This window comes from Monodelphis domestica, chromosome 2, assembly GCF_027887165.1.
Source record: "Monodelphis domestica isolate mMonDom1 chromosome 2, mMonDom1.pri, whole genome shotgun sequence".
In the NCBI taxonomy this organism is placed as follows: domain Eukaryota; kingdom Metazoa; phylum Chordata; class Mammalia; order Didelphimorphia; family Didelphidae; genus Monodelphis; species Monodelphis domestica.
Window position 1 is genome coordinate 381,472,617 of NC_077228.1, and position 12,927 is coordinate 381,485,543.

The 12,927-nt window shown below is 39.1% G+C and overlaps 1 protein-coding gene across 2 annotated transcripts in view; it reads right to left on the reverse strand.

Moving 5' to 3' along the window:
• HS3ST5 (heparan sulfate-glucosamine 3-sulfotransferase 5) overlaps positions 1-5,241 on the reverse strand; it is a 302,402-nt gene extending 297,161 nt beyond the window's left edge. Inside the window, exon 1 of one of the 2 annotated variants that reach the window (XM_007484451.3) lies at positions 4,081-5,241. The gene's annotated coding sequence lies outside the window, so the exon portion shown is untranslated. Of the gene's footprint in view, positions 1-3,856 lie in introns of both variants that reach the window. The other variant, XM_007484453.2, reaches the window with a different exon arrangement.
• Between the last annotated feature and the right edge of the window lie 7,686 nt (positions 5,242-12,927).

Here is a 12,927-nt window from a genome sequence, read left to right on the forward strand (position 1 = left end):
AGGTGATCACTAAAGTTCCTTCTACCACTGCCAGTCAATGCTTCTGTCTTTCCCTTGTTGGAGCCCTTTTATAGATAATGGAAAATCGACATGTTATCAAATGTTTAACAAGAGTAACATTGCTAAACAACTGCAAGGGAAACTACAAATTAGATTTACAGACTTCCTTTGTCTTGTTGAACTTCTGCTCACACATATTGAAATCTAGGCAATTTTATATAGGAGGAAGTCCACAACTTACAATACAGTCTTTTTAAATGACTTTTATCTACTCTGAAATCTCTTTGTCCTGAGATCAGTGATTTCTAAACACGGTTCTTAATAATTTGTTTTTATTGAGCACTGGTTAAGATATCATCATAATCCTTTGAAAGAAAGATTGATCTTAACAAGGCAATGATGAAAACAAGTGTCAGCAAAATTTACACACAGTCAAAGATTTGTGTACTAGTTTCCTGATTAAGAGTGATTGTGCTTTTGCTATTTGTAGTGAATTATAATCTCAAAAGTATAATGTTAGAGTTTTTTGATTTGTCATAAATTGGCACACAATTAAACTTTTAAGTCTCCCTCCCCTCCTTGAAAAGGCAGGCCATAAGTTAAGATGTTTGTGATTTACATGAATACTTTTCTTACAACTTTAATTTATAGGCTCTCTCCTCTGAAACTACTCACTTTTCCTTAAAATGAGAAATAGCAACAACAATAACAGTTTAAAGAAAATCCCATTCATACTAAATCAGACTAACTCTAATGAAACTGTAGTCATCTTAATCTTAGAAGTTTCTAAAATAAAATATTGGGAAGAAATTGAATAATAAAGGATTCTGCATTAGAATAACAAATCAATGGTATTTCCATACCTGTAATATAATTTCACTGGGTTCAGTACTAGGGTTGTTACTCATAATTTATGCCGGAGGAGTAATTGAAGATTAATTGTCACAAACCGTTGTTCCAATCTTCCCTCCCCCAGAGTTCCCAATTTATACCAATAACTAAGATACTATTCTGCAGGTGCTACTTACTTTCATGTTACCCTGAGGAATAATTTTATTCATGAATAATGTTCTTAGAATAGAGCCAACCCTGCCAGGCATGATATTGAGAAAGACTCCAAAGACTCTTCAGTGAGATTTCTATAAGTCATTATTTCCTTTTCTAACAAATACTAAACAATACCTATTAAATCAGATTACTCATTAGCATATAATTATACAACCTTTAAAATTGTATATAAACATGAAATTCTGAAAATGCAGAGAGAGATGAGAAAAGATGTGTATTTTTCAACTTTGAAGCTTTACTTTTCAATGCATTTGGAACTCAAATTTATTCATAAATGGGAACAATTGATACATTTGATCCAATGACAGTTCAATACAGGACTTTTGGTCACCAGCTTAAGCTGTTAGTACATAAATGATTGCTGTCAAATACTTCAATATTAAATTAGAATTTAATAAAGAATAATTTAATTTAAATTTATTTGAATCACAAAATTGGCACAAATATGAATTTTAAAATAAGAAATATAACATTTTTAGAAACTGGATCACACAGAGCATAGTAAATTTAGAATGATAAAAATAAATTTAATATTGAAAGCAAAACTGAATAGTAGGTATCATGAATTCTTTGGAGTCATTCAACATTTGATCACCTACTGTGTCAAAGTAACCATGTTTAATAGTAGGACAAAAGTTTCAATTTTTCCCCACTCAAAGTATTTTTTTATTAGTAATGATCTTAGTAATGATCTTCAGTCATCTTTCAGTAAAGAAAGGGTTAGAGATTTATTACAAAAAAAAGGTTTCCCATTTTTTTAAACTTTTAATGTATATTCCATGTAGCACCCAGCACAGTGTTTTATATATTCAGTAGTTTTATACACACACACACACACACACACACACACACACACACACACACACACACACACACATATATATATATGCACACACGTATATATGAATGAATGAATGAAAATTCTGGGGGCTAATAAGGTGGTTCATTCAAAAGTGTCTTGGAAATCATAACCAACCATGATTCTGATTCACACATATTCAAAACACTATAAAGAGATCATTCTGGTTGAAGAAATCAAAGGTAGTAGTCTTTAAATATTAAATTTAAGTACTGAGGTCATACTTGACCTAGAAAAAACTGTAATCCGATCTCATGCTGTGAACTTCCATTTACTCTAACCCTCATAATTTTCCATAAAATCTGCCTAGTAGCCTATTTGAGATTATTCTTTTAAATTATTAATAAGCAACATAATGTTTCATTTGTGTACAAATTGAAAAAGTCCTGTAGAGTGTTCAAATGTAACTATAAAAATATCAAAAGAGAGTTTTCTTCCTCTTTTAAGACTCATAACATTAACTTGCCTTAAAGTTCAGCCAGCAACCTCCTACTCACTTAGATTTCTTGACAATATCTTCTGGTACCTTCAACAGCCAATGAACTAGTATAACTTCATAAGGCAAAAGTACCAGATGATTACTTTGGTAATTAACTATTAATTGAAACAGGGTAATCTTGAAAACAATTGAAAGAAGGAAGACTATAGTTTTGAAGCATTTTCTCTTTTGATAAGAATCAGTTGGAAGAAATATTTAGATGATTAAACCAGAATTCTGCAAATAAGTACTTGATCTCTATTAGAGGGGACCTTTTGCCATCCCATATCAGTAACCTCTTTTCATTTCCTCCTCTTCTCTTCCTTTCAAAAGAAATCATATATGAAGTAACATAACTTGGGTAACATTCCTCAGTGGTGCCTCTAAAGCCCTGAAAAATACTGAAACTGCTGAGCAAAACCATTTTAGAATGAACAGCAATCACTAGCTTTAGATTACTGCCAACAAATCAAGCAGAGTAGTTTAGAAAGGACAACCTTCACAAAAAAGGACCTATCCTACTCCTGCCATATCGTCCCTGCCCCCACTTGTCCGTTTCTCTGATATTTACTCGGCTGAGTTCACATAAATCAGAGAGGAGTTACAGTGCAATTAAATGTATTCTTGATGTAATTTGATTTAAAGCACTTTGCAAATATTAAAGCTCCCCTTAAGGGATCAATATTTTCTACGGAGACGCTGGCATTGTTATTATGATTATGTTTAAAAGTGGGAGTGAGTTAAAGGCTCAGGAGGGTAGTAGAGCACCCTCCATTGAGCAGCAGATGTCTGGCTGACCTGAAGAGAGAGCAGCCACAGTGCAGGGACAACAAGGGTCAGGTGGCTTTTGAGTTGATGGAGAAGCACTTGCCCGCCAAACTGGTAAGTTTCAGTGGGAATCCTCAGGTAAAGACATACACCACCAAGACGTGATGGTCCCTTTCCTACATCTACAGCAAACCCCAAGTCAGACTGCTCTCACAGGTCACAGGAGCCAGAGCGCTAATGCTCCTTTCAATCAACTCACTCCAAAGCCTTCATGAACACAGGTAGTATAAAATACTATAGTATTGCTTCAACTATCAGTTCAGTCTCCAGGAGAAACTGGGGACCGTAGGCAGTGGTTGAGTGGAAATCTGTGTATGGGGTGAAGGCACTTGTCACTCTTTCTTGCCCTCTGCCTGTCCTCTACCTCAAAGCTGGGAATTCATTCCATCCCTATAAAAAAAAATGAAGTCGAAACTCCTTGGCACTCATATTCCGTACAAACGACCCCCCAGAGGTGCCAAAACACTTGCCCCCAACAGTGTTTTGGATAACACGCTGTTCCATCAAATCTCTCAGCAAACCTACCCTCATACAACCCCAAACCGAACCATTAATACCCTCAGTACCCAGCGCAACGCCCTTCTCTCTAACATTTGTGTTTCTTGAACCCCTGAGAAACCTACCTAAAAGTCCTCTTCTGGGCAGCGTCTCCAGGGAATCAGACCCCGGAAAGTGGCCCTAGGTTAAAGTCAGCAAGACTGGTTCAACTCTCGGGATTTTTCTTGGCCACTGCTCCTTCCTTGCTGTCCGTTTCTTCTATTTAAAAGGGCTGATGAATGGTATAACTAGCCGACCAGCCTAGCTACAGCTTGGCAGAGACTTAGTGGTCTCTGCCTGACTCACTTACCGGGCATCCTGAGCCACTGCCGCTGGAGGAGAGCCGAGGTGGAGGCAGGCAGGCGGACGGGCCGGCGGGCGAAGGGCTCAGTAATGCTGAAGCCGTCTGGATGGAGGGCAAATGAGTGGCTTTTATGGCCAGGCTCCCAAGTTCGATGGCTTGTTTCTGAGGTTGAGGATTCAGCTCAGTAGAATGCGAGACTGAGCGAGCACAAGTGAGTGAGTGACCTAGTGGTGATGTGTGTATGTATGAGCAGGGAGAGACACGCAGGCAGCGAAATATTGGGGAGGGAGGGAGGCGGGGAGGAGAGAGGAGTGGAGATGGGAGGAGGGGGAGGAGAAAAGAAGTAGTGGAGTTTAGGACGCGTTTCCTGCACTTCCCAGAGGCAGAGGCCAGGTGCAGCAGGGCCCGTTCCAGTGGCTAGGACATAGAGCAGGCGGGCTCTGGAGCCCCAGTGCCAGCTCTCTCAATTCCCAGTGGCTGCGCGCAAGAGATGTGCATCCTCGTCTCCACATATGCACCCCGCACTGTCCCCAGACCCTGCGCTAAGAGGGGATAAGACCTTGTTCCGCAGTGACAGCTGAAGGAGCTCCCTCCCAGAGCTCGCCCCCACCTCCTCTAAAAAAGAACAACAGTCAAAGCGGCTTCTGGGTGGTTTTCTTCCCGCTCGTAGCCGGCGCCCAGAACCACTCAGCTAGCGAAAGGCTTACGGGGTGCTTCCCGAGGCGCAGCCAGAGCTGAGCTGCATCAGGCGCCGCCCGCTCCCTCTTGCAAGCAGAGCAGCTGCGGCCGCCGCCACCACCGCCTCCCGGAGAGGCGCCCAGCTGCGTGCGTGTCTAAGCGAGTCTCTTCCCCTCCATCACTCGGAGGGACACACGAGGGAAGAGGGGTCCCAGGCGGCCAGCTGCAGAGTGGCTGCTGTCCACACCCCTCCCAGGGCCTTTCCCCACCCACCCCGCCCCCAACCCTCCCCCTCCCCCTCCTCCTGCTGCTCCCGCTCCCCGGTCCCCAAAGGCAGCGGCTCAGCAATAGGAAAAAAAAAAAAAAAAAAAAGGCGGGGGAGAAGCAGGAGGAGGAGGAGAAGGTCTGGGAAGCGCAGGTGTCTCCTGTAGAGAGGCACACGCACACCGAGACACGGAGAGAGCAGCTTGCTGCAGGAGGAGGGCAGGGCCCTGGGAGGAGAAGGAGGAGAAGGAGGAGGAGAATTTACCAGGAGGAGGCGGCAGCAGCCACCGAGGTCCTGAGGCTGCGAAGCTACCTTCCGTCCTCCATCCTGGGCGCTGCCAGTCAGGCTCCGGGGAAATAACGGGCAAGCAGAGAATGGGGAGACCTGGGGGCAATGAAGGGCTCTTTGGGGGCTTGGAGGTTACGGGGCGGGGATGGAAGTAGTGCAGAAACCGAGTGACAACAGCCCTGGAAAGCTAGACATAGTATGGCACCCGATCACGGAGGGTCTGAGGCCACTTCATTCTCTTTTTTGGGAAAGAAGCTAGAAACAGAACTGCAAGTAGATAGCATCACCGGAGGGGCGGACCTTGGGAGTAGAGAAGAGGCGGATGCTGAGCGCTTCCCCGGGCAGCAGTAGTGGCTGCAGTTCTGTCCTCAGCTCTGCTGCGGTGTTCAGAGGGAGTCGCAGGGGGCGATCACTGCCAACCCCGTTGGGAAGCGGGCCCCCTAGGAAGGATTTGACTTCTCCCAACCCTTTCAAAATACCTAATCAGAGAGATTAACTCACGTTCCCAATTCGGTTGGTTTCTCTTCATCCCCTTTAACTCTACCACATTTCCTTAGTGAAATGATGTGTTGATGTTATTTAATTTAGTCGTTGGCAAATTTAAATGATTCCAACAGATCCACAGAGACTCCGCTATTGCTTCGTCTCCTTCCCCCATCCGTAAGCCTCCTCGTCCTGCCTCTCAGCCCTCCGCCACCACTGTTGACCTCCAACCAAAGTTTCTCTGCAAACAAAATTAGTTCTGTATCATTTGTACAGATTTTTTTTTCTCTCTCCTCTCTGTTCCTTTCCTCTCCTCTTTTTGGGGAATTCTGTTTTAAAAATAAGCACACACACACACATCTTCTGCAGTCTACAGAATGCTGTATTAATGGTCTCTGGTCTCTAACTTTCCATAGTACAATTGCAAAATAGAGAGAGCCCTTTAGGGTGAGAATCGCTCCTTTTGCCAGACTGTTTATCTTTTTAAAAGAAGATTGTCAAACAATGCGAAGGCGAATAGACCTTAGGATCAGAAAGGGCTGGAATGTTAAATCAAGGTTTTGTTAGAGTCTTTTTAAGACCAGCACTAGAAAGATTTGCAGGTCTTCCTTCTTCAGAAGTCTGGCCTCTTCTATTACCCCACCCCACATCACTCCACCCCACCCCTTGGTAATTTCAAGGAATATATCAAGTGAAATTATATCCACTTTCAAAACAAAAGATCTGCAACATGCTATAAAAGAATAAGATGCTTAGTGTATTACCCCAATATGTCACTCATCCTTTCCATTCTGCACCCATCCCTATTCAATATTAGTCTATCCCGAAGGTCTCAGTACTCAAGATTTTAGGATTAAATATACAACAGTCAATGTCAAAATAAAGCTGTTGGGGTTTCTGGAAGAACTTAAAATCTACCTAAACTTATTTACCAACTATTCAAACAGAACAGTGAGCTCAGCCACAACAACAGAATGTGTATTGTTTAATATATTGAGCAGGAGGCAGTGGCTGTTTGCCAGATATGTGATCCATTAACCTCTTTAGCTCATTGTTGGCAACAATAGTATACAATCACATTCTTATATTTGAAAGACAAGTGATTTCCCCTCACCCCCCAACTCAAATACACAATGACACATTATAGTCTAAAAGAAGACTTGAATAATAAAAGTAATAAGGAAGGAAAGAACACATTTTGCTTTTTCTGAACAAATGTTGCTGTTCAGTTTCTCATGGAAAAAAAATAGTCCACAAAGGCATAACAATGATTTATAAAAGACACATTATTTCAGCTCTCAGTCATTTAAAGTCATAAGTCTTATTTTAAATGTTTATATTGTTTTATTAATGGACTCCTTTTTTTTTCTCTTGTGCCTGGAATATTATTGAAGATTAGAAAAGGAAGAGTGAGACCAGTTTCTTATATAGCCTCTTTCTATCAAGTTGATGTTTGGTTGGAGAATCAGTTGCTGAAGAATTGACAACAGCCCATGCTTCCTCAGCAAATGAGAATCTCTGGAAATATAGGTGGTAGAAGGCAATATGATAATATTTGTTTTAATTCTTAGATTAACCACTCCTGGATTATTTTCTTCTGAGTTAAATTGACCCAGTGATAAAATACATCTTCTAAGTACTTACCACATGCAAAGTATAGTTCCACTTTCCTGGCTTAGAAATAGTATGAGAATTATAGAATGTCATTATTGGAAGAGTTTGAAGTCACCACCCAGTCCAAACTGCACATAAGAATTATTCCCTAGAGCATATGCAAAAAGTATGTGACAAATCTAAGTTTTGCATGAAAATTTTCAGTGAGAGGGAACCTTCTAAAGTCATTCATATTGCTTTTGGATGTGCACTAATTGGAAAGACATCTTTTCTTATCTCTGCTAAATTTGCCTCTTTCTTTCTTCAATCCATTGCACCTAAGTTCTGCCTACTGGGGCCAACCAGAATAAGATGAAACCCTCTTCAATTTGATAGCTCATTAAATACTTGAAAACAGCTTTCATGTTTTCTTCCTCTCCAATCCAGTCACTTGTCCTCAATTCCTTCACTGAATAGTATAGAATGATTTTGAGATCAGGATTCTCTGTTGACTCCCAGCAATGGGACATTTTAAAAATACACTGAATGTCTTTAAACATTTCATTTCTTAGCAACATGGGTAGAAGAGACAGGAGACAGGAGAAAGTGAATCCTGAATCCCATTACAAGAACACAGCTAAACAAAAACAATCCAACAGAAAATCACAGCCAGACTAATTTATATTAAAAAATGTAACCTAGAAAATACTTATTGGTTTAGTCCATTCTCAAGAGCTAACAGGAAAACAATAAGCAAACATACATATACATATATGTGTATATATGAACACACAATACATGTATGTCTACTCAATAAATATAAAGATAATGACTACAAATAAAAGGAGTGTAGTTAAATCCAAAGAAGTTATAATAGGAGGTCACCCATACTTAGATAAATAAGAAAGTGCATCTTGTAGAAGATATTTGGATACTTGAGCTCTGAATTGAAAGAAGAGAAGGATTCTAGGAGGCAGAGGGAAGTAGAATACATTTCAAGAATGTGAGGTTGGAAGATAGAATTGAGTACTTTGTGTGAAGAACACAAAATCCAGTTTGGTTAAATTATAAAGTGTGGGAGGGCAAGTAATATATTGTGGGGTTGGGAAGATAGGTTAGTGTCAAGGTTGTGAAGGGACTTAAAATCTAAACAGAATATTTGTTTTATCTAGAGGTGATAGTGAGATGATAGGGCTTATTGAGTAGGGGAGTGGTATGGCCAGATCTGCATTTAAAAAAGAAAACAACTTTGGGAGCTGAGTAGAGGATGGATTGAAGTGGGGACAGATGAATCAGAGAGATCAATTAGGAGACAGTTTCAGAAATCTTCATGAGAGGTGATAGGAGTGTGAACTAAAGTGGTGTCTATGTGAATAGAAAGGAATTTAATGCAAGAGATGTTGTGGCATTACAAATGGCAAGGTTGGCAATCGATTGGATATGTGCAATGAGGGAGATTGAGAAGTCAGAAATAATCCTGAGGTAATGAACTTGAATCACAAAATTTATAGCCCTTCACTGGCTCTTCAGAGCTACCTGACAATCCTTTTTAGTGTTTTTTCCCCCATTTTTTAGCTCATTCCCCATACTGGTTGTTCCAAATCTTGTTCTCCCCCCCCTTAATCCCTAAATCTCACTTCTTCTCTTTATTTTCCTTTACTCTATGCAGAAGATGGCAATCTACTTCACTAAGAATGAGTGAAGGCTTAAACTAGAAGGCAGAGTACAACCATCCATCCATCTGCATTCTCTCTATATTCTACTCTAAATAACTTTAAAATAACTCCTCAAATCAAAATTTGGAGGTCAGAGTGAAACATTTTTCCTGCCTAAGACAATTTAGGATGTTGGTAGAAGAGGTCTCTGATGCTAGAGTGGGTGCCAACCTGGAGCATCATAGTAGTCCCTTGAAAGTGGCCAAATGAGTGGCAATAGCAGCTTTTGGGAGCTATAACCCCAGAGATGGTAAAGGAAACTGGTTAGAAAGTGATTAATGGGAATATTTTGCTGTCACTGGCTATAGCTGGCACTGATTCATAATTATTGCCCATATGTACTTCTTGGTCACAGTTCCCAAGGTAGAGAGGATCACTAGCCCTAGTAGCTACAGGAGAGGAAGGGACTTGGTCACAGTTCTAGGGCCAAGGGGATCACTAGCCCTTATGGCTGCAAGGGAACAGTGGCACTTACTAGAAAGATGAGTAAAAAGCAGTAATATTACCTCTCCTTGGATAATATTATTTTGGAAGCACCAAAATCTTGGAGACTCCCAGAACTAGCTCTGAAAACAGAAGCATGAAAAACTCTGATCTTAGTACAGTGTAAATTTTAGATTTACTCTACCCTACTTAGTCTAGCAATCAGGAATGTATATACCCCTACTTAAGGATTAAGTGCTGAGAAGGATGGCCTATGACAGACATTTGCTAGCAAATGACAAATCAGAAACAACTGACAGACCACCTGGGCTGTCCAAAGTCAAGATTAAGCTACCATTGGTACAGGTGAGACTCAGGAAGTAATATATTAAAAAAAAGGCAATATATTTGCATCACTTCCTCTTGAGCTCTCTTTTTGGTGGCCGAGGTGTGGAGCTCTCTCTCTCTCTCTCTCTCTCTCTCTCTCTCTCTCTCTCTCTCTCTCTCTCTCTCTCTGAGAACTGGATTTGACTATCTATGAGGCTTATGGCAGCGTTTTGGTGTCTTGGCATCTTGGCTGGTTCAGGTGAAGCATCTTCCCTGAGCTCACTCAGAGTTTAGGCTGGTTCCTTTTTTTTTTCCTTTTCATTTTCCTAAAATGCCATCCTCCTAGGAGGCCCTTCATCTCAGAGAAGGCCTCGTGGCTGGAAGGTCTCTGAATTCCCCTTGGCTCAGACTAGGCCAGAGAAATCTGATACCCTTTTCCCTCTCTCTTCTTCTTAATTCCTTCTCTCTATATTAATTAAACCATTATAAAATTCCCAAACTGACTTGAGTATTTTTATTGGGATTTAGAAATTAAATCCCTGGTGACCAACTAAATATATATTCAGTCTCAACCCTAAATTTATCACTAACAATGCTTCTCTAATTTTAGGTGTGCAGAGCCCAACTTTAATATAAAATTCAGAGTGAAGAAATAGGCTGGAAAATGAGCAAACAAACAAACAAAAACACTTGCGAAGTTACTATGGTAGTAGGGAGGACCAAGATATTAAACTTAGAGGAAGACAATAATGTGAAAGCAACTGCAATCAAAACCTTAAAGAAAAATACTAATTGAATCTAAACTCAACAAAAATTCCTAGAAAGGTTAGATAAAGAGATAAGAGAAGTACATGAAAATTTGGGAAGAGAAATTAGAGTGCCACAAGAAAATTATCAAAGAATAATTAATAGCTTGGTAAAATAGTTAAAAAAATACTGAAGAAAATAATATCTTAAAAATAGAATTAGCCTAATGGTAAAAGAGGCACAAAAATTTACTGAAAAAATAACTATTTAAAAAGCAGAATAAGCTAAATGGATAAGGAAGTATTCATTGAAGAAAATAATTATTTTAAAAATTAGAATTAGGCAGGTAGAAGCTAATAATTCCATGAGACAGCAAAGAACAATAAAACAGTCAAAAGGATGAAAAAAAGTAGGAGAAAATGTAAAAAATCTCATTAAAAAACTGATCTAGAAAATAGATCATGGAGAGATAATTTAAGAATTACTAAAATCCATGATTAAAAACAAAGTCTGGACATTATATTTAAAACACTATAAAGGAGAAATGCCCCCAATAACTTAGAACCAGAGAGTAAAATAGAAATTGAAAAAATCCACTGATCACTTCCTAAATGAGATCCCAAAATGAAAATCCTCAGGAATATAATAGCCAAATTTGCCTCCCTTTCCAATCTCCTTTTAAGATGCTCAAAATACAAAAAAATGAGCCCTACTCATTCTAGAATAAAGTCCTAGAGTTTGCTATTTTAAATAGACTTTTTATGACCCCTGATGATAAGATTCTGAGGGAACATATATACTATCTTCCTGTTTTATAGTATAAGCCCCTTATTGTTGTTTAGTCTCCTATGATTAAAAACTAAACTCAGGGTTTCATTTGACCCTTGTGTTTGCATTTCATGGCTTTTTTTGCTGCTTTGTTCTTTTCATCAGGAATGCTTGGGAAAAGTAACACTATTTCCCCAACAGTTTATTTTTTTAATGAATGATTATATTCAGTTTTGCTGGGTAAAGCCTTTTGGAATAACATTCTGAACTCTATACTCCTTTATAGTGTCTTCCCTGACTCCCTTCCAGTCCCAGCTAAAATTCTATCTTGTTCAAAAGCCCTTTACCAAACTCCCTTTATTCTGTTGCCCATTCTCTGTTCAGCATTTTAAATCTATATTGTATAAAACTTGATTATGCATAGTTGTTCTGTCCTCCATTAGACCATGAGCCCCTTGAGAATAGAGATTGTCTTTTGCATTTCTTTATAGCCATAGTGTTTAACCACAGAGGCTGGCATGTATTAGGCACTTAATAAAATATTTGTTGTATGGCTGACAACTGCTGAATCATGTGTGATCATGACATTGGCTCCTTGGTATTTAAATTTCTTTTTTCCTGACCTCTTGAAATAATTTTTTATTTGATCCTAAAGCTTTGGATTTTTGATATAATGTTTTTAGAAGCTTTCATTTTGTGATTTCTTTCTGGAGATGATCAAGAGATTCTTTATATTCATGAGTTCTTTAGTTTTAAGACATCTTTAAAATTTACTTTTGTGATTCATTAAAATATGATATCTAAGCTCTTTTTAAAAATCATAGCTTTCAGGTAAAATCCAATTATTTTTAAATTTTTATCCTCAAGTTGTTTTTAGGCCAGTTGAGTTTACTACCATATGCTTTATATCATCTTCTATTTTTCAGTCTTCTGACTTTGCTTTAATATTTCTGGTTGTCTCATAGAGCCATTATTTTCTATTTGGCCCATTATAACCATCAATTTCATTGTGTCTCATCTTGAGGTTTTGCATGTAACTATTTGAGAGTTATTTTATTCTCTTGGGTTTGTCTTGAGCATCCCTGCTCCTATTTTTGTGGTGGTATTATATTTTTATTTGCTCATTCTTTCATAATATTTTCTGAATTTAGATTGTGTTAGAGCTCAGCTCTAAGACCTTAGATGGAAATATTTGGACTGAACTTATGTCCTCTAGTTTCTGCTGCTGTTTGGGTGAATATCCTACTATTCCAAGTTCTCTAGAACAACTTGGGCTGAGGACATGGAAACTTTAAATGTTCCTAAAATGGTCTAATTCAGAGCAAAACATTATCACTATTCTCTCACTCTGAGATCTGAAGGTTCCTGACCTAGGTTTGAATCTGAGTAATGTATCTGTGGTCTTTCCCCTTTGTGAAGTTCTAATAGAATGTTGCTGCTATTAACTGCTATTAGCGACTATTAACTTATCAGGAAATCTCTGCAGGCTCATGGTGACAGAACTGTAGACTCTCTGTTGGGCTGGTATTCCAATATAGTACTAGTTATTCTGTTGCAAGCTTCAGA